The 27231-nt window shown below is 45.5% G+C and overlaps 1 protein-coding gene across 6 annotated transcripts in view; it reads right to left on the minus strand.

Annotated features, from left to right (window-relative positions):
- Positions 1–27231, minus strand: part of AKAP13 (A-kinase anchoring protein 13) — a 246861-nt gene that overhangs the window by 178236 nt on the left and 41394 nt on the right. For all 6 annotated transcript variants that reach the window (XM_081170988.1, XM_081170990.1, XM_081170989.1 and 3 more), the window contains exon 2: positions 3082–3173. The gene's annotated coding sequence lies outside the window, so the exon portion shown is untranslated. The remainder of the gene's footprint in view (positions 1–3081; positions 3174–27231) is intronic.

Consider the following 27231-nt stretch of genomic DNA (forward strand, 5'->3'; position numbering starts at 1 on the left):
AGAAATGCAGCCTGCAGTTCCCTCATCCAAGGAAGTGCTGCAAGCAGACAAAACAGCGACAAGAAGTAAATAACGCCTATAGACATCTTATCGGCCATCCTCTGAGGGAAGGGAGGACAGCAACAGCTTTCCTCCTCTTTGAATCCAGGCGTCTTGCTCTTCTCCTCCATTCCACTTCTGTCCACTCTGCAAAAGACCCCACTCCCACAAACACCATTTTAGAAACCCTGCCAGGAAGCAACTGTCTGCCACTCACCATTCTCGCCCTTTCTGCACTCTCGTTTCGGATAAAGCAGAAATATTGTCGATGCGGTAACGGGTGTGTAAAAGGATTATCAGCTGGCTCTAATAATACTGACTGAGCTCACCCTCGTCATAAGCCTCTTTCCCTTGTCCAGAATCTGTAACACAATGCTCACTGTTTTACCACAAGTATTGATGCACATAGCTGAATAGAGAATACACAATTGCCTGCCCGCGATGACTCAATCTACTTTTTAGAAAGGTATGCGGAACTGAAAGCCAAAGCTAGATAACTCTATTCTGTGACTATTTTTATGCAGTGGCCCTTTCCAAACATAGCCTTGTTCTATCTGCTTTCAAATTGGAAAATAAAGCAGCAACTCAATAGTTGCTTAAGACAACTAAACAACTTCCGTCTTGTTCAGAATACAGCCGCACCAAGTGTTTGTTGTGATATGTTCCAACTGGGAAGCCCCAGTAATGCTGTACCAGAGATCGTTTGCACTATACAGTGGTACCTCGGGTTACATACGCTTCAGGCTACAGACTCCACTAACCCAGAAATAGTGCTTCAGGTTAAGTACTTTGCTTCGGGATGAGAACAGAAATTGTGCTCTGGCAGCGTGGCGGCAGCAAGAGGCCTCATTAGCTAAAGTGGTGCTTTAGGTTAAGAACAGTTTCAGGTTAAGAACGGACCTTTGGAACGAATTAAGTACTTAACCCTAGGTACCACTCTGAAAACAGTATCATGGCATTTTGGGGAACTGCAGTTTGTTACAGTTGCTGAGAGCTGTTAAGAGACACTCTATTCCCCTCACAGAGCTACAGTTCCCAGAGTTCCCCGCGAAGAGGGACTGACTACTCAACCACTCTGAGAACTATATCCATAGAGAGAAAAGGCACCATTTGGATTCTCCATCTTGAGCACCAACATTTCTGGTTTTCTGTTCTAACGTGTTCTGCACTTCAGTACAGCGGTACCTTGGTTTACGAACATAATCCGTTCCGGAAGTCCATTCTTAAACCAAAGCATTCTTAAACCAAGGCGTGCTTTCCCATAGCAGCGGGGGACTCATTTTTCAAATGGAACACACTCAACAGGAAGCAGAATATGTTCTGCTTCAAAGGCAAAGTTCACAAACCAAAACACCTACTTCCAGGTTTGCAGCGTTCTTAATCCAAGTTGTTCATAAACTAAGCTGTTCTTAAACCAAGGTAACCACTGTACCTCGATTTTGTGTGTGAGAGTGGTGCTGTTTGAAGACATAAGCACATGGAGAATGAGGTGCACGTATGAGATTATGGAGGTATGTGTGCATTTATCTCACTGTTCTCCCTCTATAAACATTCCCTCCCACTCAACACTTAAGAAATAGGGGGGAGGAAGTGGTTTTAGCTGAAATAAGCAGAGGTCAGACAGGCTGGAAAACCAACTAACCAATTCCACTTCCGGCCCAGCAATGTGATCGGTGGTGGGTGAAATAAGGTACAGCCAAGGGCAAAATATTTCAAGAGCTAACATCCAACGCAAGAACATACTTCTGTTCCGTTTAAATGCTTTTTGGAAAACTGCAGGGTTTAGTTTTTTGTTTAAAGCAGTAACAAGTATTTCAAAGTGCAAATTCACAACATTCGCTACATTGAGTGCATTGAAACAAGATTTATCTTGCCACAACTGGAAGACTAAGTACTTAAGAGCAGCCCTGCTGGATCTGACCAATGGTCCAGTCAGTCCTGCATCATATTCAAACCAGATACCTACAGGAAATCTGCAAGCAGAATGCAAGCAACTGCTATTCAGTGGCACGCTCCCTCTGGCACTGGGGGCCATGCAAAGCAATCCTGGCTAGTAGTCACTGAATCTCTCTTTTAAAGCCATCTAAGCTGTTGGCCATCCCCTCTTCTGGTGGAAGTGGGCTTCCAAGAGACTGGGCCTGATGGAGTCCTGCAATTTCCATACATCCAGGGGGGGGGGGGGACTTTAGGCTTGGCATTGATAATAGTTGTCCCCCCCCCCAATGTCACATAACAAAAGATTTCTCAGACACGCGGCGGGGTGGAGGGGCTTCCCAAAGCAATGTGTGATCCAGCTGTTCTGCTGCTCAAGAGCCAAAAATCAACACTGAGCATGTCAAAGTCAATGGGCTGTATCCAAGTTACAGCAGACACATTGACATGAATGGACCTAAATTAAGCCACGTTGCTTTATTTCTTTAGGTGGAAGTCGGTGTCACAATAAATTTTAAAAAGCTTACTAAGGAGATCATTCCATCAGCATAAGCATTTCTGCTCACCAGACAAAACAATCTCCCTCCTTTCACAGGCAGACAGAAGCAGTAATGCTTCTGGACACCAGTTGCTAGAAACCACAGAGTCCTGCTTGGGTCCTGCTTTAAGATTTATTCCCCAGGCATCTGGGTGGCCATTGTGACAACATTGTGAGAACTAGATGGGCCATTGGCCTGATCCAGCAGCCTCTTATTTATTATTATTTTTTTGTTCTCCCTCCCCACCCCCAATTCTGTTCTGGAGGATTTTCCTGATACTTCCAAGCATTTGGGGAGAGGCAGGGGGAGAAATGTACAGTTGCACTAGTGGGACTTGTTGCGCTAGCACAGCAACTTGGTTGAATCTGACTCAATGGGTCTACTTTGAACAGGACTTGCCTTCCCTGTGTAAGCCCCTTGGACACAACTTTGGATCCCAGCTCATTACATGCATTACAGCATGAGCACCTGAGAATGTAAGAGACCTGTCTAGCATTCTGTGGTGTCAGGTCAATTGGAAATCTCCATAAAAAGGTATAGATTATCATGTGTGTGTGTGTTTTTAACTTACTGTAACTGCATGAAGCAGCATGCAAGCTCCAGCAACTTCTGCCAAACCCCAAGAATCAGGCACAGCAGATCACCATAAATTATGGCAGAGCCCTAGAGAAAAGAGAAAACATTGTGCATAAGTAGAAAACATGGAACTTACCAACAATACAATGACTAGTCTATTTAACTGTTTGGCATATATATTGATCCTTTATTAATTCAACATCTTTGTACTTAAACAAAACGTTCACTTTATTAACTCATAAGAAGAAAGAAAAACAAAACAGAATGAAAATTAAGATTAAACATACACACACACACACACACACACACACACACACACACAAAGTTGGGTTGTTTAATTCATATTCCCTGGGGGAATATTATTATTATTATTATTATTATTATTATTATTATTATTATTATTAGGGTTGAGGTAGAAATATTTTTTTAAAGATTTAATCTATTTATAAATATAACCTGGAAGTCGTTGTTGTTGTTCTAAGGTGGTTTGCACTTCTGCAAACCTTGAAGTTTGGCAACACTGGCATTTGTGGCTGCTGCATTTTGGTGACATAAATATGTATCAATTTTTAAGGGACAATCGCAAGAACTTTCTGAAAGTGAAAAGGGTACAAACCCACCATTCAACTTTACCCAACAGTAATTCTCGTGCAATAAAATCTGCCCCATATATTTTAATCACCTTTAACTGTAAATTAAGACCTAATCAAAATTTGAAGGGAAAGCGCTGCAAGAGAGATATAAATATTACTTGGGGAAATTCTCACCGAACTGGTAAATGCATACAAACGTCCCAGCCTTGACTGAGCTTACTACTTCTGGTTGCATATTTTGCAGGAAGGACTCACACGAACTGGTCCTCTGCACACACAAAATTGCCTTCGAATAGAAACCTATCATGACAGAATCCCTGACACACTAGGTTTCTATTTGCAAGGAACCTTTTCACATGGAAGGGCCCTCTTCAACCAGGTGAGCACAGCTCCAGGCAGGGTTTTACCACTAACAATGAGAACTTGGTCAAGGGGCAGCAATAGCTGCAAGTGACTTAACTTTGCATAACTGGTGCCAAATGTACTGCTCTTGCTTTCCATTGGACCACATCAGCAAGGCAGAAGAGGGGTCTTGTCTGGGGAGCCCAGGACCTCCATACACACTGCCTAGCCTTGCACTTGGGGGAGGTCACTTCAGTGATTGCTAACACAGTGGTTTAACTTCACCTCTGGAGACGCACTCCACTGTCTCTCAAGACAGATGGATGCCAACAATGCCATGCAAATATGAATCTAGACTCATGGTTTCAGAATTCAGAGCAGAATCAAAATGAACTTAGGCTTTAGGGATGCTCTAAAGCAGGCTTCCTCAAACTCGGCCCTCCAGGTGTTTTTGGCCTACAACTCCCATGATCCCTATCTAGCAGGACCAGTGGTCAGGGATGATGGGAACTGTAGTCTCAAAACACCTGGAGGGCCAAGTTTGAGGAAGCCTGCTCTGAAGCAAGGTTAGCAATTAGTCCTATGTAGTATCAAATCAAGGTAGAGGTGAATCAGAGGAGGTGGGATGGGGTGATTTCACAAGAATGAAAAGAAGGCAGAAGGAACTACTCAGCCCTAGAGCCAAATCCTGATACTATGGTTCAGTTTCATATCTCCCAGCCACAATAACTTCTCTTTCCCCCACCCAGTGTTAGAGATATAAGATAGGCACCAAATAGCTCCTTAAACCAAGGCTGCAGTCACCACAACAGAATGCCACGTTGCCATCTTGGAGCCAGATGGCTCAAAAGTCGTATTTTTCAATAGGACCTTTTGGTTCCTGAAATGCGTTCTGACTGTGCAGATAAGGTATAACTGATCCCCAGGCATACACCCACACACAGTAAAGATGCCAGGAGCCATCCTAACGCCCGGGCATCTTTAAAGGTAAAGGGACCCCTGACCATTAGGTCCAGTCGTGACCGACTCTGGGGTTGCGGTGCTCATCTTGCTTTATTGGCCAAGGAAGCCGACATTTGTCCACAGACAGTTTTTCCAGGTCATGTGGCCAGCATGACTAAGCCGCTTCTGGCGAACCAGAGCAGCGCATGGAAACGCCATTTACCTTCCCGCCGGATTGGTACCTATTTATCTACTTGCACTTTGACGTGCTTTCGAACTGCTAGGTTGGCAGGAGCAGGGGCCGAGCAATGGGAGCTCACCCCATCGCGGGGATTCGAACCGCCAACTCTATTACCATGAGTGATCTCTTATAAATTACCATGTCACAAAGGGGATTTATTAGGTAAAGCTTATAAGTGATTAGCAATTTGACTAAGCCAGAAGTAGCAGCTGTTGCAATGTCTCTCAATAGGAAGCAAATTCTAACGATGATTAAAATAACTGTGGCCAAGCAGATCAAATTATGTCTGAATTGTCTGAATTTTGAACCCTGTATAAAACTATGCAAACTGGCAATTCTTAAGAGTTTTAAATAATTTATTCAGTCTTTAATAGTCATGGGTGCACAAAGAGGAGGGCTAGGATACCTATGCAAACCACTGACACAATGGAAATAATATTCAGCTGCCTCTTTGACTCCAAGGATTTTAGCAGTCATTACCCACACAGTGCACCTCGGCGTAAGTTTTTTAAACTTATAATAAGCTGAATTTCTGTGTCCAATCAATGCCACTTCCAGAGCTGCTCCTCTGGAAAACCCCAATGTGCCCTGAGCAATAATGATGATGACGACGACGATTTATCAGTCACTCTTTTCATGAGAAATTATCTAAAGTGGTGCCAGGAGACACAACTTCGGGGGGGCCATACAGAGAAGGTTATCATCCCTTCAAGAGGAGGAAAAAATTCTACTGGTGTGCAGGATCTATCTAAACACCAACTCCCAACCTTTGCCACACCTTCAAGTTACTAGGAAGTGGGGTTGGGCAGGAAGGGAACAGAGGGAGGGAACCCAGCTGAGGGACAGAGCTCACATCTGGCATGGAGAAAGTCCAAAATTCAGCCGCTGGCATCTCCAGTTCAAACAAAAAGGTGATGGGAAATACCTCTACCAAAAGCTTCTGCCAGAGGAGACAGTATCAGCCTACAGCAGGGTGGCTAAATTGAGTGATTCTGTTAGGCTGCAGCTCCCATAATCTCCATTAATGCTGCTTGGGGTTGATGGGATTTGTAGTACAGCAACACTATCCAGGGGCCACAGTTTGGCCTAGACCAGGATTCCTCAACCTTGGCCCTCCAGATGTTTTTGGCCTACAACTCCCATGAGCCCTAGCTAGCAGGACCAGTGGTCAGGGATGGTGGGAATTGTAGTCTCAAAACTTCTGGAGGGCCGAGGTTGAGGAAGCCTGGCCTAGACGGACAAATAATCTGACTTGGCATCAGGCAGCTTATTAGCTTTGGAAGACACATGGTGTTAGGCTGAAGCTTAACCTCCATCTCAACTTCAACCAAACACCTAAAAAGCAACCTTTTGCTTTGTTTTAGGTGATCCGGTCCCTCATAGGGCCTTGTAATTATAAATGTCCACCAATGCTCCACCTGTCACACTATTGCTTTCTCTAGCGGAAGAGTGGGGAACCTTTGCCCCTCCCGATTTCTGCTCAACAACAACTCCCATCAGCCCCCAGGAAGTATAGCCAATGGCCAGGGAGGATGTTGTAGGTTCCAGACACCTGCTATGGAAAAACATCAACACAGCATACAATATACATACCCTTTCTCCTTGCGCTACCACTGTACTCCCAACACCAAAGCAATGGCACCTCAGCCTCAGGGCTAGAATCCTTTTGCAACAAACAATTAAAAGGCCACACTCACAATACATCTGAAGAACTTCCCTCACAGACTTCTGGGAGATGTGTTTTGTTAAGAGCATTGAGCATTATTATGGGACCCCTACCCCCTCTTAATGAGCTACAATTTTCCAATTCACAGGGAACTCTGAGAACTGCACCTCTCCGAAAGGAATTGAGAGCTTCCTGACCACTCTCAGCCCCCTTAACAATTCCCATAATTCTTTGGGTGGAAGCCATGCTTAAAGAGAAATGCATCATGGTGCTTTAAAGGTATGGCATGAATGTGGCCAATTAAGATTCCAGTATCCACCGCACAACAACGTGGTCCTGCAATCTCTCTTCTGCCTCCCCCTTTTCAGAATGTGTAACCTTTGGTGTTTGAAACCCAATGCTTGAAGACTTCTTGTCTCCAAAAAAAAAAGGGGGGGGGAGACGACTAGCCTACGGACACTGGGTTGGAATGTGACGCTCCCAGAGTTTTTAAAAAGAACAGTTAAGAAGCAGATTTATGAGCATTCCTCTCCAATTGTTTACTTTTTGGAGGTGGGGAGGGATTTACTTATGCAACTGCCAGATAAGGAGACCAAGGTTCTTCCTCCCTGTTATTCCAGGAGCAGGTAGATTGGACACAGAGGACCCAAAGCACACACACTTACAACTCAGCAGCAAAGACTCGGTTTAATTTTAAAAGGAGCTGCTGCTTCCTGCCCCCAACCCAACACAGGCCTTTTTGCTGGCCTGCTACCTAAGAAACCAATCTCTTGGGAAGTTGGGATGGAGAATAAGCAGCAGGAGCAGATTAAATCCTAAGCAACAAGGATCCTGTTTTCATGTAAATGCCCTGTACAATTAGAAGGAATTGTGAACAGACAAGGGAGCAACCAAAGACAGAGGGGAGCAGAAGTAGGGTTTCAATGGTTTAAAAAGGGGGGTAGATTTAGAAAACAAACATTTTAAAATTAACATAATTCCCGCTCCCCCAGTCCAAAGAAACAAATGTAATCACATACTGATCTGCTGATCAGGCCAAGACTCTCAGCAGCCGGATTTTATGCAATTTGTGAACTTAAAGCTGCCTTTGTATTCTGTTCTGAAGGCTGGAATTATATTTTATTTGTATTCTGTTGTATTTCTTAAATATATCTTTGTTGATATAAACCACGCTGAGGCCCATTGGCAAAGGACAGAATACAAAACTCCTAAATAAGATTTAAACAGATCTGGCCATTGTAATCTACTGTACAGGACTGGCGCTACTCACTTTTATTGTATTCTGAGCCTTAAAAGGACCCTGAGCGTTTTTGTGATGACAGTAGTTTGTATTTTAGAGACGTTCCCTTAATTTGGGGCACCATGTCAACGCTTTCTTAAAGGGCTGTAATTTGTGGACATGCCCTAGTCATATGGAGCTGTTGAAGCAGAGGAAAAGCAAGAGACTGATGCTGTACAAACTGCTGGCTTGAATTCTGCTGATTAAAGCTGTATTGTTAACGCCTGTCTTACATCTGCAATCTTTTGGATAAAAAAAAAGAAATCACTGCACTGGATAGTCCCGGGTAGCTAAATCCCAGCTTATTTCAAGCCCTCTTTTCATTGCAAGCAATCTCAAAGCAAAGAAAGCCAAGAGTTGTATGTTCTTCCATGAAAAAGACAATGTTCTTCCATGAAAAAGAAAACACACACAGAAAGATGTCATATTGCAATCTCAACTTATTAAGGCTGCATACATATGATACATCTAAAGCAAATTTCCCAATAATAATAATAATAACAGAAACTGTAGTTTGTTAAGGGTGCTGGGAATTGTAGCTCTGAGGAGTAAACTACAATTCCCATGGTTCTTATTTTGGGGGGGGTTGCTTTAAATATACTTTAAAATGAAAATAAAAAATTCCTTCCAGTAGCACCTTAAAGACCAACTAAGTTAGTTCTTGGTATGAGCTTTCGTGTGCATGCACACTTCTTCAGATACACACTTTAAAATGAGTTCATTTTAAAGCATTGTAAAATTAGTTGGGTTCCTTCTGATTGACGCATGCCAACTATTTCTCATCCTCTTCTGTGCTGCTGTGGGAGTGGTTAATGGGGAAGAACATAAGGAACCTATGGCTTGTTTGCTTCCAAGACACCATGTGCTCATTTCTCTTGGGGGGGGGAATGTCTTCAAAATGACCCACCTCTGACCTCCCCACCCCACACTCCTGACTCAAACAGAGGAAATGAAAATACAAAAAAACAATACGCAGGGTTAGACTTTAAACTAACAAGGAAATTGCAAGTTAAGCCACCAAGCAATGCCCTCGCTTCACCTCTGTGGCATTCCTCGCCCCTACTGCCATTCCGTTCAAAGGCACCCTTTGTCCTTCTGAATACCCAAAACTACAAGAGGGTTTGTCCACAGAAAACAGGTGGCCTCCGCCCCAAATGGACACATGGTCACTTTCTCTCCCTTAAGCCAGACACTCTTGCCTCAGCCCCTTCGCTCCCCATATCTGCAACACAGGCAGAATAAATAAAAGGAATAACAGCATGTGGCTCAAGCGTCTCCCCTCAAAAGCTGACATTTCTACAACTTTGCGTTGCTACAAGACTGGGGAAGGGCCTCTGAAATTTGGGTGGTTGCAAGGTTAGGGTCAAGCCCTAGCCAAAGGCATGTCTATAGGCCTAACTAAATGGAGAAAGGCATTATACATCAACGGGTATGAAGAAAGAGCTCTCTAATATCGTGCCCATTCGGCAGTTATATTTATGTGCTTTTTAATAATAAACAACCAAAACCTCGACGGCTTCATGACTCAACATTCCCATCTCGTCACTCCCTCGCTGTACAAGCCGGTTGTTTCCAACAAGGTTTCTATGGCAATGGCACAAGCAACTAATTAGGAGGGGACATGAGTATTTGTTCAGTGGCTTATAAATCTCCACTCCTAGTCCCAAGTCATAAAATAGAGTCATCCTAGTGCAACTGGAGGTTTAAAAAGAAAAGAAAAGAAAAATAAATAAATAAAAATGAGGAAGGTTTCGTTTTTATCGTTTTGCCATTTTCCAAGCAAATTTTTTACGAAACGGATCGCCTGTGGTTTACAACCAATTGAAAGGCCGGAATGTAAAATAGCAAGCTGACAGGAATAGCATCACACCACAACATCCACATTCCGGCTAAAACAAAAAACTAAAAAAGGGATGAGCTCAACCACACCACACTACCACATTCAGGTTTAATTCAGTTCACTTCTTTTTCCTTTCAAAAAAAAATTTTTTTTAATCCTACTTTTCTCCATAGTGGACAGGTTCACCCGTGCTTAACCATAGAATCATAGAATTGGAATAGACCACAAGGGCCATCGAGTCCAACCCCCTGCCAAGCAGGAAACACCATCAGAGCACTCCTGACATATGGTTGTCAAGCCTCCGCTTAAAGACCTCCAAAAAAGGAGACTCCACCACACTCCTTGGAAGCAAATTCCACTGTCGAACAGCTCTTACTGTCAGGAAGTTCTTCCTAATGTTTAGGTGGAATCTTCTTTCTTGTAGTTTGGCTCCATTGCTCCGTGTCCGCTTCTCTGGAGCAGCAGAAAACAACCTTTCTCCCTCCTCTATATGACATCCTTTTATATATTTGAACATGGCTATCATATCACCCCTTAACCTCCTCTTCTCCAGGCTAAACATGCCCAGCTCCCTTAGCTGTTCCTCATAAGGCATCGTTTCCAGGCCTTTGACCATTTTGGTTGCCCTCTTCTGGACACGTTCCAGTTTAGTGCTACATGCATGCAGCTGGAAGGAGTCCAAGTGCGGACTTGCATGCTTCCACAAGAGCAAGAGGGGAAGACTTCTTCAGAGATTTGTTCTGTTTTCCACAAATCCCGGTTTATTGCTCACAAGCCAGAGCACGTCTGCCTTAAGAACAAATGGGTTGAATAAGCCAGCTTCAGAACTCATAGCTTGAAACTGGCTTGCCTTGAAATTGATAAGGGTTTGTTTTAAGCCACAACCCCCTACTTTGCAATTTGCAAACCAAGATTTGTGGAAAGTGGAACGATATGCTGCAGAAGTCCTTCCAGCAACTGCAGGAGAGGAAGGGGGGAGTTTGAGAGTCAGCTGCTTCACTCAGGGGCAGCTCGTATATGTAGCCCTAAAGCAGCGTACTGTGACGCGCAGACCGAGCCAAAGCCTCAATAAATTACACAACAAAGTCCACTTTGTGTGTGAGAGTTTTTTAAAAAGTCAATAAAACACAAAAATATAAATAGGCATAAAAATACATTGTGGGCCCATGCTGGATTACTAATGCTCTTGGGGAAGGAGGAGTACATCAAGTACTTTTTGCTAAATCTATGCTGTGGTTTGTTTATGAGAACCAGGATTTGGGTGTAGAGCGCTGTACACCAAATAATACTAAGGAACAGCTGCAGCTCCATGGTCAAGTACCGTATTTTTCACTCCATAAGACGCACTTTTTTCCTCTTAAAATCTAAGGGGAAATGTCTGTGCGTCTTATGGGGTGAATGTGTGGTCCCTGGGGCTTGGGGGGGGGGACCCGGGCTTCCCCCACCAGCCCTGCAAGCTCTGGGAGCAGCAGGAAGGCTGCGCGCAGCCTTTCCACTGCTCCCCGACCTGCTTTTGGGGGCTGGGGGTGGGGAAAAGCCAGGCTTCCCCCACCGCCAGCCCCACAAGCTCTGGGAGCAGCTCCCTGAGCTGCTTTTTGGGGCTGGGGGGGGGGAACCCAGGCTTCCCCCACCAGCCCTGACAAGCTCCTGAGCAGCTCTGGGGTAGCCCGCGAAGCCTCCGCAGGGCAGTGGGGAGCCTTCATCCTGCTGCCCTGGGGAGGCTTCGCCAGTGGCGTAGCGTGGGGGGTGCAGGGGGGGCGGGCCGCACCGGGCGCAACATCTGGGGGTTAGGGTTAGGGGGCGCAAATCCACGGGTTAGGGGGCGCAAATCCACGGGTTAGGGGGCGCAAATTACTTGCCTTGCCCCGGGTGCTGACAACCCACGCTACGCCACTGGGCTTCGCACAGCTATCCCTGGCTTTTGCAAAGCTCTCCCACCTCCCGCAAAAGCCCCCAAGAGCCACACTCCCTTTAAAGAGCTGCACGGAGTGTGTGTGTGGCTCTTGGGGGCTTTTCCCTGAGGAGGGAGAAGGGCAGCTCCTCGGGGGAAAGCCTGCAAGCGCCACACACACGCTCCACTCAGCTCATGAAAGGGAACGCTGAGCAGAGCCTGGGATGCATACAGCCCTCCCTTTAAATAATATTTCTTTTCTTGACTTCCCCCCCAAAAAAGTAGGTGCGCCTTATGTTCAGGTGCGCCTTATGGAGCGAAAAATACAGTATATGCTTTCCAAGTGTAGAGTCCCAGGTTCAATGCCCAGCCTCTCCAGGTATATCTGGGAATGTCCCCAGCCTGGAACACCCTGGAGGGCTGCTGCCAACCTGTGTTGGCAGGACTGGGCTAGATTTGTCAGTGGTACAAGGACAGGTTCTTATATTCCTAGAGGAGATTCTTTTGTGTTGCAAGCATATATTCACAAGACCATTGTGGAAATCTCCCAGTTCTGACAAACAAAACTTTGCCCTTCAGTATTCTCAGTGTAAGAGTACAGCTAGGAACTGTGCGCACTTTAAATTTTAACTTCTACGAAAAAAAATGTTATGCACTTTATTTGCTAGCACAGTGGTACCTCAGGTTACAGACACTTCAGATTACAGACTCCGCTAACCCAGAAATAGTACCTCGGGTTAAGAACTTTGCTTCAGGATGAGAACAGAAATCGTGCGGCGGCGGCAGCAGGAGGCCCCATTAGCAAATGTGGTGCTTCAGGTTAAGAACAGTTTCAGGTTAAGAATGGACCTCCGGAACGAATTAAGTTCTTAACCCGAGGTGCCACTGTGCTTCATGTACCAAATGCTGGTTCTATCGTTGTTAATATCCGACTGCACTGTAAATGTTCGTCATATCCTATTCCAGCTTATATATTTTTCCTAAATGATATCAATTTATATGTTTCAAAGTTTGAGAGCTTATGAGTACTTTAAAATGTTTTAACAAATATGATCAAAACTTTTTTTTTGTCACACTATGTTTTGAAATGAACCAGCATTTAGACCACTATTGCAATGTATTGATTGGTGTTTGTTTTGTTTTGCAGTGATGTGAGCTGCTCTGGACATGTTTATGTGGGAAAGCAGCATACAAAAGTGAACTATGAAATAAAATAAATTCTGAAAAGCCCTCCTGGGCAATAAGCATCACAAGGTACCAGATATCTGGAGGATTGATGCCTTGGGACAATTGGACGCCCTCCTGATGCTGCTGCGTTAGACTAGAATAACCATCATATCCCACCATTGACCACTCTAGATAGGAACTGATAGGAACTAGGGACTCAGGCATTCACAAAGCCTGCCTGCCCTTGACTCCAGTCACCACCATGCTCTGGCTAAAAGGAAGAATTGTAAGGGGGAGGTGGAGTCAGCCACAGTCTTGCTGTATTTATTTTGGAAGTGCAGTTCATGAATTCAATAAAAAACACAGAAATCAGGTCTGACAACCAACAAGAATTAAAAATTATTTTTTAAAAAACTGGAGTCAGCAACAGCCTAATAATACTTTTATTTTAAAAAGAAATTAAAAATGAATTTATTTATCCTCACCATTCACCTTAATGTTCCTGTGCAGGTTACAACAATTAAAGCAATATATTGAAAATAGTTGGAATATAATTTTACATTCAACATTTGCAGCTATTGAGCCCGTTAGCAAAAGCACTTGACCGGCAAAAATGCAGACTCCAGGCTGTGTCACAAGTACCCATTCTACATCCAGTGAGCTTTATGACCGAGTGGGCCCACATAAAAGCTAGAGAAGAAATGCAAATTCATCTTTTTATTTTTTATTTTTTTAAACCTAAGCAGGGACTCTTGCTTTTATTACAACAGACATGTTGCTGTTACAGAGGGCAGAGGCAGCGGAGAAGAACGTCAGCCAACTTAAGAGTGTTCCAGTAATAACACAAACTGCACCTACTCAAACATATAACCCCTTGTAAATTCAGCTGAACCAATTGTGTGTGTTGAGTGTATGCATATTATAATAGCTCAATTTGTTAGTGAGTACACACACACACACACACACACCATGTGATGCTGTGGCCAAGTGACCTCGCAGGATCATAGAATTGTAGAATTGCAGAGTTGGAAGAAGAAGAGTTTGGATTTGATATCCTGCTTTATCACTACCCGAAGGAGTCTCAAAGCATTCTCCTTTCCCTTCGTCCCCCACAACAAACACTCTGTGAGGTGAGTGGGGCTGAGAGACTTCAGAGAAGTGTGACTAGCCCAAGGTCACCCAGCAGCTGCATGTGGAGGAGCAGAGACACGAACCCGGTTCGCCAGATTAAGAGTCTACCGCTCTTAACCACTACACCACAGTGGAAGGCACATCAAAGGTCATCTAAGTCCTTATATATGCTTTATGGCCGGAGACGGCAGGGACTGAATCCTGGACTCTTGGGTGCTTCCACATGGCAGCTTATGGCAAACTGGGTGCAGCTTGTTCATACAAGTTTTTCGCAGCATGCAAATGTCTTCCTCATCAAAACTCATCTTCATCGAAATGCCGCTCATATGTTCCCCTAATTTAATCTGGGTTTGATTGTTTTTCATTTTCAGATTTCTGTGGAAACTCTAAATCCAGAGTAAAAAATTTGGGGGTGGGGTCAACACCAATAATTCTGGGCACAGTAACTGCTAACTAGGATGACACTGGATATTCCAGGAGTCCAACCCCTTCAGTTTTTCAAACAATAACCACCCAAGATAGTTTCACAGGGAGGTATGGAAAGGATTCCAAGCAGCCCAATATTGGTTTGGTTCTTAAAATGTTAGGAATTGCATTCAAATGCTAGGAATTGCATTCATCTTTCCACAGGGCCTGCAAGACAGAGTTGTTCCGCCAGGCCTTTGGTCAGGGAGCAGCCTGACTCCCTCCTCTGGCAACCTGCACAGAATTTTGCTTAATTGGTTGCCATCAATTTGATTTAATTAATTTTTATAATGAAATATTTTTAGATTGTGTAATTATTTTACTGTTTGATTATTTGATTGTTGTTAGCCGCCCTGAGCCCAGCTTCGGCTGGGGAGGGCGGGATATAAATAAAATTTATTATTATTATTATTATTATTATTATTATTATTATTATTATTGCTGCAAAAGGCACTTAAACCACCACGACTGTAACTTAGTGAATTTTAGCTAAGCCATGAAATAGAGAATGCCTCCTATACAAGCCTTCAGGTTCACCATCCCAGTTAATAATAATTGTGCGTATCAGGCTGTGTATGCATTGAAAGCACACACTTTCCGTCCCCTCTTTAAATAAATGCCCAGACCCTGCTTGCATAAAGGTACAGTGGTACCTCAGGTTAAGTACTTAATTTGTTCCGGAGGTCTGTACTTAACCTGAAACTGTACTTAACCTGAAGCAGCACTTTAGCTAATGGGGCCTCCTGCTGCTGCCGCACTGCTGAAGCACGATTTCTTTTCTCATCCTGAAGCAAAGTTATTAACCTGAAGCACAATTTCTGGGTTAGCGGAGTCTGTAACCTGAAGCGTATGTAACCTGAAGCGTATGTAACCCGAGGTACCACTGTATGTTAAAGCGTAGTTTAAGAGGAACAAGCTCTGATCTGCAAGATGCAGTAATGAGTAAAACAACTGCTTGACAACACCACAACACGGAGGCAGTGAGATGGGAGTGTGAAAGCATACCCCCAGAATCACAATCCTTTATTATTTGCAAAAAATATGTATGCTCCAAGCCACCGTGCACATTGATCCTTACCACTGGAAGAGCCAACGTGGCAAAAAAAAGTTGGAACGCTAGACAAGAGCGTGGGAGCTGTCAAAACTACAGCCTAAATAAGTTAATTAGTGGGGGGTGGGGTTCATCTTTATCAAGAGCCAAGCGGTGGTGCTGATGAGGGCCTATTCCCACGCTATATCATGTTGTCTCCTACAAAGGCATCTTGTGGTCTGGTGCCAAGGAGGGAGGGAGGGAGGGAGGGTCAGAGATAAATAACTACCCTTATAGCAAGGGAAAGCAAGAGGAGAACATGAGAGTCATAGAGGCACCTAGGTGACCGAAAGACAGCAGCGGCGTGCAAGGGGGGGGGTGCGGGAGGACTTTTGCAAACACCTAACGTTTATCACATCTGCAGAGAAGCTGTTCTGCATGGAATCCAGCTGCTGTGCTAATTACCAGCCCACCACAGTGGGTAGAGGGGACCACACAAGAAAGAAAAGGAAAGGGGAGGGAGGGGAGTTAAGTTGCCTTAACTTGAAGATAAGGCTATCATCAATGCTGACTAGCCATGATGGTTATGCTCTGCCTCTGTGGTCAGAGGCAGTAATGCTTCTAAATGCTATGGAAGTGAGAGCTGATCAGAAGGCTGATCGCCGAAGAATTGATGCTTTTGAATTATGGTGCTGGAGGAGACTCTTGAGAGTCCCATGGACTACAAGAAGATCAAACCTCTCCATTCTGAAGGAAATCAGCCCTGAGTGCTCACTGGAAGGACAGATCCTGAAGCGGAGGCTCCAATACTTTGGCCACCTCATGAGAAGAGAAGACTCCCTGGAAAAGACCCTGATGTTGGGGAAGATGGAGGGCACAAGGAGAAGGGGACAACAGAGGACGAGATGGCTGGACAGTGTTCTCGAAGCTACCAGCATGAGTTTGACCAAACTGCGGGAGGCAGTGGAAGACAGGAGTGCCTGACATGCTCTGGTCCATGGGGTCACGAAGAGCTGAACACGACTAAACAACAGCAACAGAAACTGCAAGATGGGAGAGGGCTTTTGTGCTCCGGTTCTGCTTGTGGGTTTCCCACAGGACTCTGGTCAACAACAGCTACAACAGGATGCTATATAAGATGGGGCACTGGCCTGATCCAGCAGGTCCTTATGCCTCTGTTTTACACGAGGGGCAGAACTTTAGGGTGCTTTCAGAGCTGACAGAAATGACACTTTTCAGTCATGTTTTACTTTGGACTTAGACAACATATACCAAACATATGAAGAGCTCCAATATTATTATTATTATTATTATTATTATTATTATTATTATTATTATTATTATTATTATTATTATTATAAAAAGCTCTACCTTGTCCATATTCTGCTTCCAGCAACAGCCAACCAAATATCTTTGAAAAGCACTTGCAGAGGTTCTATTTAGATATCCTAATAGTCATTGGTAAACTTGTCCACCTGGGAATGTGACTAATCTTTTAATAAGAAACTGCCCAAAGCTGATCTGTCTCGTAACAAAGAATGGACAGACTTCTTAATTCTCAGGTTCTCATTTTTCTAGTCTCAAGTTCAGTTCATTGCCCTTTTCACATTAGATTGCGATATTTTTTTTAAGTCCTCATGAAAATCTGTCATCAGCATGATCAGGGACATGGGCAAGATTGCTTGCAAGAAATTGTACTGCAATGCATATTTGCATGCTATTTTCATAAACGTGCATTTTTAGGCACACTTTCTCCACTATAAACTCTCTCTTCTTTTTTTAAAAGAACTGCACTGAAAAAAATCAGAGAAGTGCAAAATTTCAAAGGTTAACCGTTTCAGTTCTCGCACTGTTATAGGAAGTGCAGAATTGGTAGGTTTGCCTTCAAATGCACGCCAAGCCAAATCCCTATCCCTCCCTGCCAAATGCTGGGAAACAATGTTAGAGGTCAAGTGACACTCTTAGTTGTTTCACATTCAAATGAGCAGAGCTGTATTCTTTAACTATACAGTACAGACGGCTATCAGCTATCAGCATCTCTTACCACAAAGAAGCAAAACAATCAACCAAGCTCTCCTCCTAGCAACTTTGCTTCTCCCACATGGGAAGACATCCAATGGAGTATTTTGGAGAGAGAAGCACAGCTGATGCTCAGATTCGCATGATATCACCAGGCAAGAAGAGTCAGAAATTCAACACAAGAGCCTGTCTGGATCAGGCCAGAGGGCCATCTTGTCCAGCATCCTGTTCTCACAGTGGCCAACCCCTGTTGGATTAGATATTTCATGGGGTCCCTTCCAACCAGGGTTAGATGTTAGCCAGGCTAGGGAGAGCAGAATGTCACTTAGAGAAGGATCTGAAATATTTTCATTGAAGCTTGAATCATTCTGGATTGTTTTATTTGATGTTTCAATGTATTGCAAACTGCTTTGAAATTTGTTCTTTAAAATATATAAAGCAGTATAGAAATGAAATGAATAATAATACAGTGGTACCTCGGGTTAAGAACTTAATTCATTCTGCAGGTTTGTTCTTAACCTGAAACTGTTCTTAACCTGAGGTACCACTTTAGCTAATGGGGCCTCCCGCTGCCGCCACACCGCCGGAGCACGATTTCTGTTCTCATCCTGAAGCAAAGTTCTTAACCTGAAGCACTATTTCTGGGTTAGTGGAGTGTGTAACCTGAAGCGTCTGTAACCTGAGGTACCACTGTAACAGCAACAAACTTCACTGTAGGGAAAAAAAGGTGCCTAGACATCTGTTGTGGCAGCCGTAACCTAGGTTTAAGGTGCCATTTGGCGAATGGATTATATATCTGAATTTCTGACACTGCTTCTAACTCAACAATTCTATGATTCCACGTCTATTGAGAAGCCCACAAGCAGAACCTGAGAGCATCATCATTCTCCTCACGTGTGATTCTCAGCAATTGGTTTTCAATAGCATATTGCCTTCCACAGTGGAAGTAGAACATAGCTTTATCCTCCATCTATGAATTTGTCTAATCTTATAAAGGTCACGGGATGCGGGTGGCACTGTGGGTTAAACCACAGAGCCTAGGACTTGCCAATCAGAAGGTCAGCGGTTCGAATTCCCATGACGGGGTGAGCTCCCGTTGTTCGGTCCCTGCTCCTGCCAACCTAGCAGTTCGAAAGCACGTCAAAGTGCAAGTAGATAAATAGGTACAGTGGTGCCCCGCAAGACGAAATTAATTCGTTCCGCAATTTTTGTCGTCTAGCGAATTTTTCGTCTTGCGAAGCACGGTTTCCCATAGGAATGCATTGAAAATCAATTAATGCGTTCCTAGGGAAACCGCTTGCCAGGCTGGCGGTGCGGAGAAGGGCTTTTCTCCGCACCGCAAGCCTTCAGGACAGGTACGGGAACAGAGGGGAAGGCGCGCAGCGCTTTCCCTCTGTTCCCGGGGCTTGCGTGGGAGGAGGGTTTTTCCTCCCCACCGCCAACATTCAGAACAGCATTCTGAATGTTGGCGGTGGGAAGGAAAACCCTTCTCCCACCCCAAGTCTTCAGGACAGCCATCCGAAGGCTGGCGCGGGGAGAAGGTCTCTCCGCCCCCCCCCCACGCCAGGCTTCGGTGCATCCTTCAGAGGCTGCTGCCATAGTCACGCGTCACTTCTCCAGCTGGGAGAGGGTCGCGGGGGGCTGGTTTAGCCCCGCGCGCGCTCTCCCGGCTGGAGAGGTGACGGGCGCCTATGGAGGCTCCTGCCATAGGCGCGCGTCACTTCTCCAGCTGGGAGAGGGTCGCGGGGGGCTGGTTTAGCCCCGCGCGCGCTCTCCTGGCTGGAGAGGTGACGGGCGCCTATGGAGGTTCCTATGGAGCTGTTCCTGGAACAGCTTTCCGAAGTGGGGCGGCTGGGGCAGGTGACCCCGCCCCCCGCCCCACTTCGGAACAGCTGCAAAAGACGTCAGGGGGAAGCGGGGAAGCGAAGCGCTTCGCTTCCCGCTTCCCCCGGACCTCTTCTGAAGCAAGGGGATGGGGGGAGATAGCGATCTCCCCCCAGCCCCTTGCTTCAGAAGAGGTCCGGGGGAAGCGGGGAAGCGAAGCGCTTCGCTTCCCCGCTTCCCCCGACGTCTTTTGCAGCAAGGGGCTGCAGGGAGATCGCTATCTCCCCCCAGCCCCTTGCTTCAGAAGAGGTCCGGGGGAAGCGGGGAAGCGAAGCGCTTCGCTTCCCCGCTTCCCCCGACGTCTTTTGCAGCAAGGGGCTGCGGGGAGATCGCTATCTCCCCCCAGCCCCTTGCTTCAGAAGAGGTCCGGGGGAAGCGGGGAAGCGAAGCGCTTCGCTTCCCCGCTTCCCCCGGACCTCTTCTGAAGCAAGGGGCTGCAGGGAGATCGCTATCTCCCCGCAGCCCCTTGCTTCAAAAGAGAAGACCCGCTGTCCCCGGGGCAAGCTTCGTTTTGCGAAGCAAGCCCATAGGGGAATTCGTCTTGCGAGGCAAATCGCGGACGAAAAAACCTTTCGTCTAGCGAGTTTTTTGTCTTGCGAGGCGTTCGTCTTGCGGGGCACTACTGTACCACTCTGGCGGGAAGGTAAACAGCGTTTCTGTGCGCTGCTCTGGTTCGCCAGAAGCGGCTTAGTCATGCTGGCCACATGACCTGGAAGCTGTACACTGGCTCCCTCGGCCAATAAAGCGAGATGAGTGTCGCAACCCCAGAGTCGGTCACTACTGGACCTAATGGTCAGGGGTCCCTTTACCTTTATAAAGGTCACATCCACACAAAAGCACAAGGCTTCTCCCAAAGAATCCTGTGAGCTACAATTACCAGCATGCTTAACAAACCACAGCTCCCAGGGATTCTCTGGGGAAAGCCATGCGCTTTTAATACGCATGGCATGGGATGTGACCTAAAATCCAAGGGGCAGGTTGCGCCCAGGTCTCACGGCTGATTATTCCTATAACCAAAACAAAAACCAGGAGAGCCAGCTAATGGGCCAGTGTGCTCCACTTCCTTATAGCAAGTCATTAACTGCTGCAGAAAGAGTGAGCTTTGTTCCTAGCTAAACTGTGCTGGGAAATTGCTGCTAAAAAAGGCAAAAGGTGATGACAGAAGGGTGATGATGGAAGGATGAGGTCAAAGAAAGGAGAGGAGGGAATTTGAATGGAAATAGACCTTTCAGGCAGGCTCTTCAGCAGCTGGCCTTTGCTATCATTGCTTCCCATGAATAAGAAAGCCAGGATGAGACACTAGATGGAAGCGTCAAACAGCACTTCAGACAAGTTTGTTATGGAGCCTGGCAAAATGTAGTCCATTGCCAATACCATATATTTATTCCAGTGATGAACAAAACAAATTCTTCATTCTCGCAGCAAAGCATATCTGCTTCCGCTTCCACCAATTGCTCTGTAAAAAAATGGTGCTGTGTCCAAGATGGTAGTTTTGGAACTTTGAAGAGGGAATGCTCAGAAGGGCTTTGTTCGCTGAAGCTAAGCAATGATGGTACTATCCTTCAGGTTGAGGCCAGGCTGTGTTAGATGTCCAGTGTGTACATCCACAAGTTCTCCCTATTTGTTAACATTGCTGTAGGTAATGCCAACAGATCCAACAATTACTGGTAAGTCCAACACACAAACAAATGCATGCAGGGTGGTCCACAGGAGGAAGCCATTTCTGAATTCACCTGGTCACCAACTGGAGAGAATGTCATCCTCATCAGCTTCAATTTATCTTATAACAAACATCATTACACAGTGAAATAAGGCCACACCGGCACCATACATCTAGCGCATTACGACACAGAAAATGGCTGCCTTTTTTTTCTACCCAAGAAACCGCCTTGAAAATTCCCATATCCATATTTGCGGGTGTACACATCCAAACCATACATTTAAAACCCTATGATACAACGCGGGTGGTGCTGTAGTCTAAAACACAGGGCCTAGGGCTTGCCGATCAGAAGGTCGGCGGTTCGAATCCCCACAACGGGGTGAGCTCCCGTTGCTCAGTCCCAGCTCCTGCCCACCTAGCAGTTCAAAAGCATGTCAAAGTTAAGTAGATAAATCGGTACCATTCTGGCAGGAAGGTAAACAGTGTTTCCATGTGCTGCTCTGGTTCTCCAGAAGCGGTTTAGTCATGCTGGCCACATGACCCGGAAGCTGTCTGCGGACAAACGTCGGCTCCCTCAGCCAGTAAAGCGAGATGAGTGCCGCAACCCCAGAGTCGTCCGCGACTAGACTTAACAGTCAGGGGTCCCTTTACCTTTACCTACCACTTTAAATAGCTATAGCTGGGAACTGTAGTTTGTTAAATGCGCTGAGCGTTGTAAGGAGACCCCGATTCCCCTCACAGAGCTACAATTCCCAGAGTTCCCTGGGAAGAGGGGTTGGTTGTTAAACTGCATTGGGAATTATAGGTCTGTGCAGTTCACATCATAGTTCCGGGGGATCCAATAATAATTAGGGATACCAAGCAAGCTAAAAACCCCGGACTGTAACACTTAACATATCTCTGCCCAACAGCTGCATAGCTTGACCAGAGCAAGGCAGCCAAAACGAGAACACAAAGGAATGCAAAAAGCTTCTACCTCCTGAGTTAGAAGAAGAATGGAATGCCCACCCCTAAGACTTAATAAAGCTTTTTAAGGAAGAAGTTGAAATAATAATTTGACAATTTAATTATTAAATAATGGAATGGCAGGCTGCCATTGAGATCTTTGGTTAAAAGCACACACACAAAAGTTCTTGTAGCAGTGAATTGTGTATAGAAGAGAGGCATACAATGGCGCTGGCAGTAATCCAACACGCAGGGCCTAGCCGAGAGGTTTGGCTGTGAATCTTTCAGTGCTAAGCAAATGGATATTTATATTCTTCTGCGGCAATAGCAAATGGTCTTCAGTGAATATGAGGGAGAGAGAGAGAGTGTGTGAGAGAGAGAGAACCAACTACATATAACGCACAGTGTGGATCAATGTTTGAATTTTCAGGCTGCTGTCAATCATGGCATGCACACAGGTGAAAAAATTCTCTGAGAACAATAATAATGATTTGGGTTTTGATTATAAAATTAGGTGATCAAGAAAAACTAGCAAGCTATGTTTCAGGAGAATCTAAAGCAAATAATTAGCACCATGAGGATAATCTTTTATACAATTTCTTAGTGCACCCTTCAATATAAGGTCCCAGGGTGGGTTAAAACAATTTTAAAATACAGTGGTGCCTCGCAAGACGAAAAGAATCCGTTCTGTGATTCTCTTCGCCTAGCGATTTTTTCGTCTTGCGAAGCAAGCCCATTGACGGATTAGCGGATTAGCGCTGTTAGCGGCTTTTAGCGGCTTATCTGCTGATCGGATCAGCTGATAAGCGGCTTAGTGGCTTAGAAAAGGGGGGGGAGGAAAAAAACCCAGCAGGAACTCGCAAGACATTGTCGTTTTGCGAAGCAAGCCCATAGGAAATTCGTTTTGCGAAGCACCTCCAAAACGGAAAACTCTTTCGTCTAGCGAGTTTTCCGTCTTGCGAGGCATTCGTCTTGCGGGGCACCACTGTACAGTATTAAAAACAAATCAGAACAGATTATAATCACAACAGTAGGATGGTCCTAAAATCTTTCTCTCTCTCTCTCTCTCTCTCTCTCTCTCATGTGTCAAAATGTCCGACTGGAGCATCTTCAGCGTTCACAGAAAGCTGTATAGTGAAGGTGTCAAGACACACCTCTGTGGGTTGGGAATTTCTTGACTTAGGGGTTGCCACACAAAACGCCCTTTTCCCGGCTCTCCATGCAAACACCCCAACAGAGGGCAACAGAACTAGCAAAAGGACCCCTTCTGCAGATCTTAAAACCCAAAAGCATCGCTGCAAGGAAGGACTTAGCCTTTCGCAACACAAAAATTGAAATGGCCCATTAGTGAATATACATTGGAAGCAATTCAGCCTGAATTGCGATAAAAACAATTATCTGGGACCCCAGATGTGGAGAAAGCAAGGCAAGCATTGCAGCAGGCAGCTCAAGGGCTTAGCACCCACATACACTCTGCCGCTCTGGAAATCATTCCCTGCCGATGCCATTTTTGAGGCAGAGCAGGTGGAATCTACATAACATGAATTATCTGTGACTTCGTTTTAGTCTGGGAAACTCTGCAAACTGCATTATCTCAATGATACAGCGACTACTAACATGTCAGCAGATAAAAAACAAGAAGATGTAGTGGAAGGTCCTATCAGGTGTAGCTAAAGAATTCCATGAAGGAAGTGTGTCAGATTAAGTCTGTCTCGGGGGCGTAATCCAGCCCATAAATCGGTTTAATCCGGCCCCTGTGGCAGTTTATTTCCTGGGGTAAAACCCTAAAAAAAAAAAAAAAATGCAAAAAAAAAAGCAAAGCTCAACAACTTTGGTTGGCCCTCACGCATGTTCACTTCATCAAATCTGGCCCTCTTTGAAAAAAGACACCCCTGCATTAAGCGATCAGGGCTTCACATTTTCGCTCACCATGGCGAGCATGCTGCTGCCACCCTCTGACACATGTGACTGGCCCCAGCTTGCCTCCAAACCTTGAAGTTGCAGGTATGGGAGAGGACACAGTGGTCACCATCCACTCCCCAAGTCCCACAAATGTTTGTCATTTCTGCGCAAGAACTTCATTCTGGCAAGGCCAAACCAGCCACCTCCCCACCCCACGTGGGTCCTGTCAACATTTTCTCATCCACCTCCAAGGCAAATCAGAATGCACCCATTGCCCTTTCCCACAGGCAAGGGAGCTGGGGGAATTTGCTGTGGTTGCACAATGTTCAACTGGGGTAGAAGCAGGAGCCACAGTTTTTGGCTTAGCGAAGGCAGGCTAGTCCAGGCTTCCTCAACCTCGGCCCTCCAGATGTGTTGAGACTACAATTCCCAGCATCCCTGACCACAGGTCCTGCTAGCTAGGGATCATGGACGTTGTAGGCCAAAAACATCTGGAGGGCTGAGTTTGAGGAAGCCTGGGCTAGTCAAAACCTTTGGACAAGAGCTAATGCCAGAACATCTTCCCCTCCACCCCCAAAACTATTAGGCCAGGAAGAATTACACATGGGTCTATTAAAAACAAAAACAAAAACCAGAACGAGCTGTGCTGAACATATACTCAAGCACACATACACACACACACGTGTTTGGAATTTCCACCTGCTCCTATGGAATGTGAAAGTCAAAACAACAAATGCCCCACACTTATGCAATAGTGCCAGGTCAGAACAAAAAGCTACAAGGGTTAAAGCCACAGAACAGGTGCGAGAGGAAGGAGGAGGAAGGGGGAAAGGAAAAGGCGGTCACCTCTCTCCGTCTTGCACATATATTGCTCAGAACAGATGCTTTATCGTCTCGGATGCTCTCGGAAAGGGTAAAATTGGGAAGATGATCTGGAAGATCATGTCTCAGCAGGCTCTAGAGAGCTGCCACCCAACCGGGCGGTACCTTCCACCTCTAAATCTACATGAGAAATGTAAATGTCTCCCCACTGACATGAGCTGCCAGCCTTTTCCCTTCACTGCTTCAGAGCCCTCTCCAAAATCTGCCCTGCTTGTAAGGCCAGAGGGCAGAATACACAGGTTCTACTTTGGAAAGTTGCCCATGGGGTTACTGAGCACTTGATGGGCTGGGTCCACACTTGGGAGGGAGCATTCGTTTATAGGTGTGTTTTTGTGAGGCAAAACACTTTACTGTCTTTAGATGACGTTCATTAACACAACTGCAGTTATGTATCAAGTTCCTCCGGTGACACAGAAAGTTTTCCAAAACAGATCATTTTCTGGAAAATTCCCAGTGCTTTATGTTTCTGCAGAACATTTTCTAGTTCATTAGCTGGCAACAATGAATAGATGTACAGCTTTAGGGAAGTGTGGCAGTTTGGGTTTTTAACTCTTTGCTAAATGCAAGTAAATCCAAGGGGCTTATCAATGCCTTATTGGATCGACGATCCATTTTTGTGTGTGCATTTTATATATATGTACTTTATGTTTGTATTGTAATGGCTGTTGGCTACAAACCATAATAAAAACTTGACTGATAAATACAAGTAAAAGCCAAATATGCTAGATTAGATCATTCTACAGCAAGAGTGGCCAATGTTGTGCCCTCTGGATACTGTGGGACTACAACATGGGTTGGCAAACTAAGGCCCGGGGGCCGCATCCAGCCCAATCGTCTTCTAAATCCGGCCCACGGACAGTCCAGAAATCAGCGTGTTTTTACATGAGTAGAATGTGTCATTTTATTCTAAATGCATCTCTGGGTTATTTGTGGGTTATATATAGTCTGGGGAACAGTGGACTGACTCCCTGCTGAAAAAGTTTGCTGACCCCTTGACTACAACTTCCATCATCCTTTACACATTTTTCTGTGGTGGCTGAGGATAATGAGATTTGTAGTGAAAGGAGGGCACCAAATTGGCTACCTCTGCTCTACAACATGGGGGGGGGAGTCAGATCCTAACTGAAAATTATCAGATGCAGACTACCGTAATACGATTAAGAAAATTCATTTTTTTTCTTCTGGAAAACCCACATCACTGACGGTTGGAGGATGGATGGCGGCTAACAGATTGAGGTTGAATCCTGACAAGACAGAAGTACTGTTTTGGGGGACAGGGGGTGGGCAGGTATGGGGGCCACCCTGGTCCTGAATAGGGTAACTGTGCCCCTGAAGGACCACAGCTGTCCATGGAGGCGCAGGGCAGCTGTTTACCAGCTCCATCTGGTACGTAGGCTGAGACTCTATCTGCCCGCGGACTGTCTCACCAGAGTGGTGCATGCTCTCGTTATCTCTCACTTGGACTACTGCAATGCACTCTATGTGGGGCAACCTTTGAAGGTGACCCGGAAACTACAACTAATCCAGAATGCGGCAGCTAGACTGGTGACTGGGAGTGGCCACCGAGATCACATAACACCGGTCTTGAAAGACCTACATTGGTCTTGAAAGACCTACAATTCAAAGTGTTAGGGCTGACCTTTAAAGCCCTGAACGGCCTCGGTCCAGTATATCTGAAGGAGCATCTCCACCCCCATCGTTCTGCCCAGACACTGAGGTCCAGTGCCGAGGGCCTTCTGGCGGTTCCCTTACTGCGAGAAACCAAGTTACAGGGAACCAGGCAGAGGGCCTTCTCGGTAGTGGCACCCGCCCTGTGGAACGCCCTCCCACCAGATGTCAAAGAGAACAACCACCAGACTTTTAGAAGACATCTGAAGGCAGCCCTGTTTAGGGAAGGTTTTAATTTTGATGGATTACTGTATTTTAATATTTTGTTGGAAGCCGCCCAGAGTGATTGGGGAAGCCCAGCCAGATTGGTGGGGTATAAATACTAAAAAATTATTATTATTATTATTATTATTATTATTATTATTATTATTATTATTATTATTATTATTATTATTTATTCCTCACTCCCCCTCTGCCCATGCAATAAATATGGGAAGGACTGCGTTGCAGTGGGAAGCACCCCTTTGCATGCAGAAGGTTTCAGGTTCAGTTTGCAGCAGATACAACTGGGAAAGACGCCTAGAGAACTCCTGCTGGCATTCACTTCAATGTACCAACACAACATAAAGCAGGTCCCTATGTACAGCCAAGTGAGCAG

This window comes from Podarcis bocagei (genome assembly GCF_964188305.1).
Source record: "Podarcis bocagei genome assembly, chromosome: 14".
In the NCBI taxonomy this organism is placed as follows: Eukaryota; Metazoa; Chordata; class Lepidosauria; order Squamata; family Lacertidae; genus Podarcis; species Podarcis bocagei.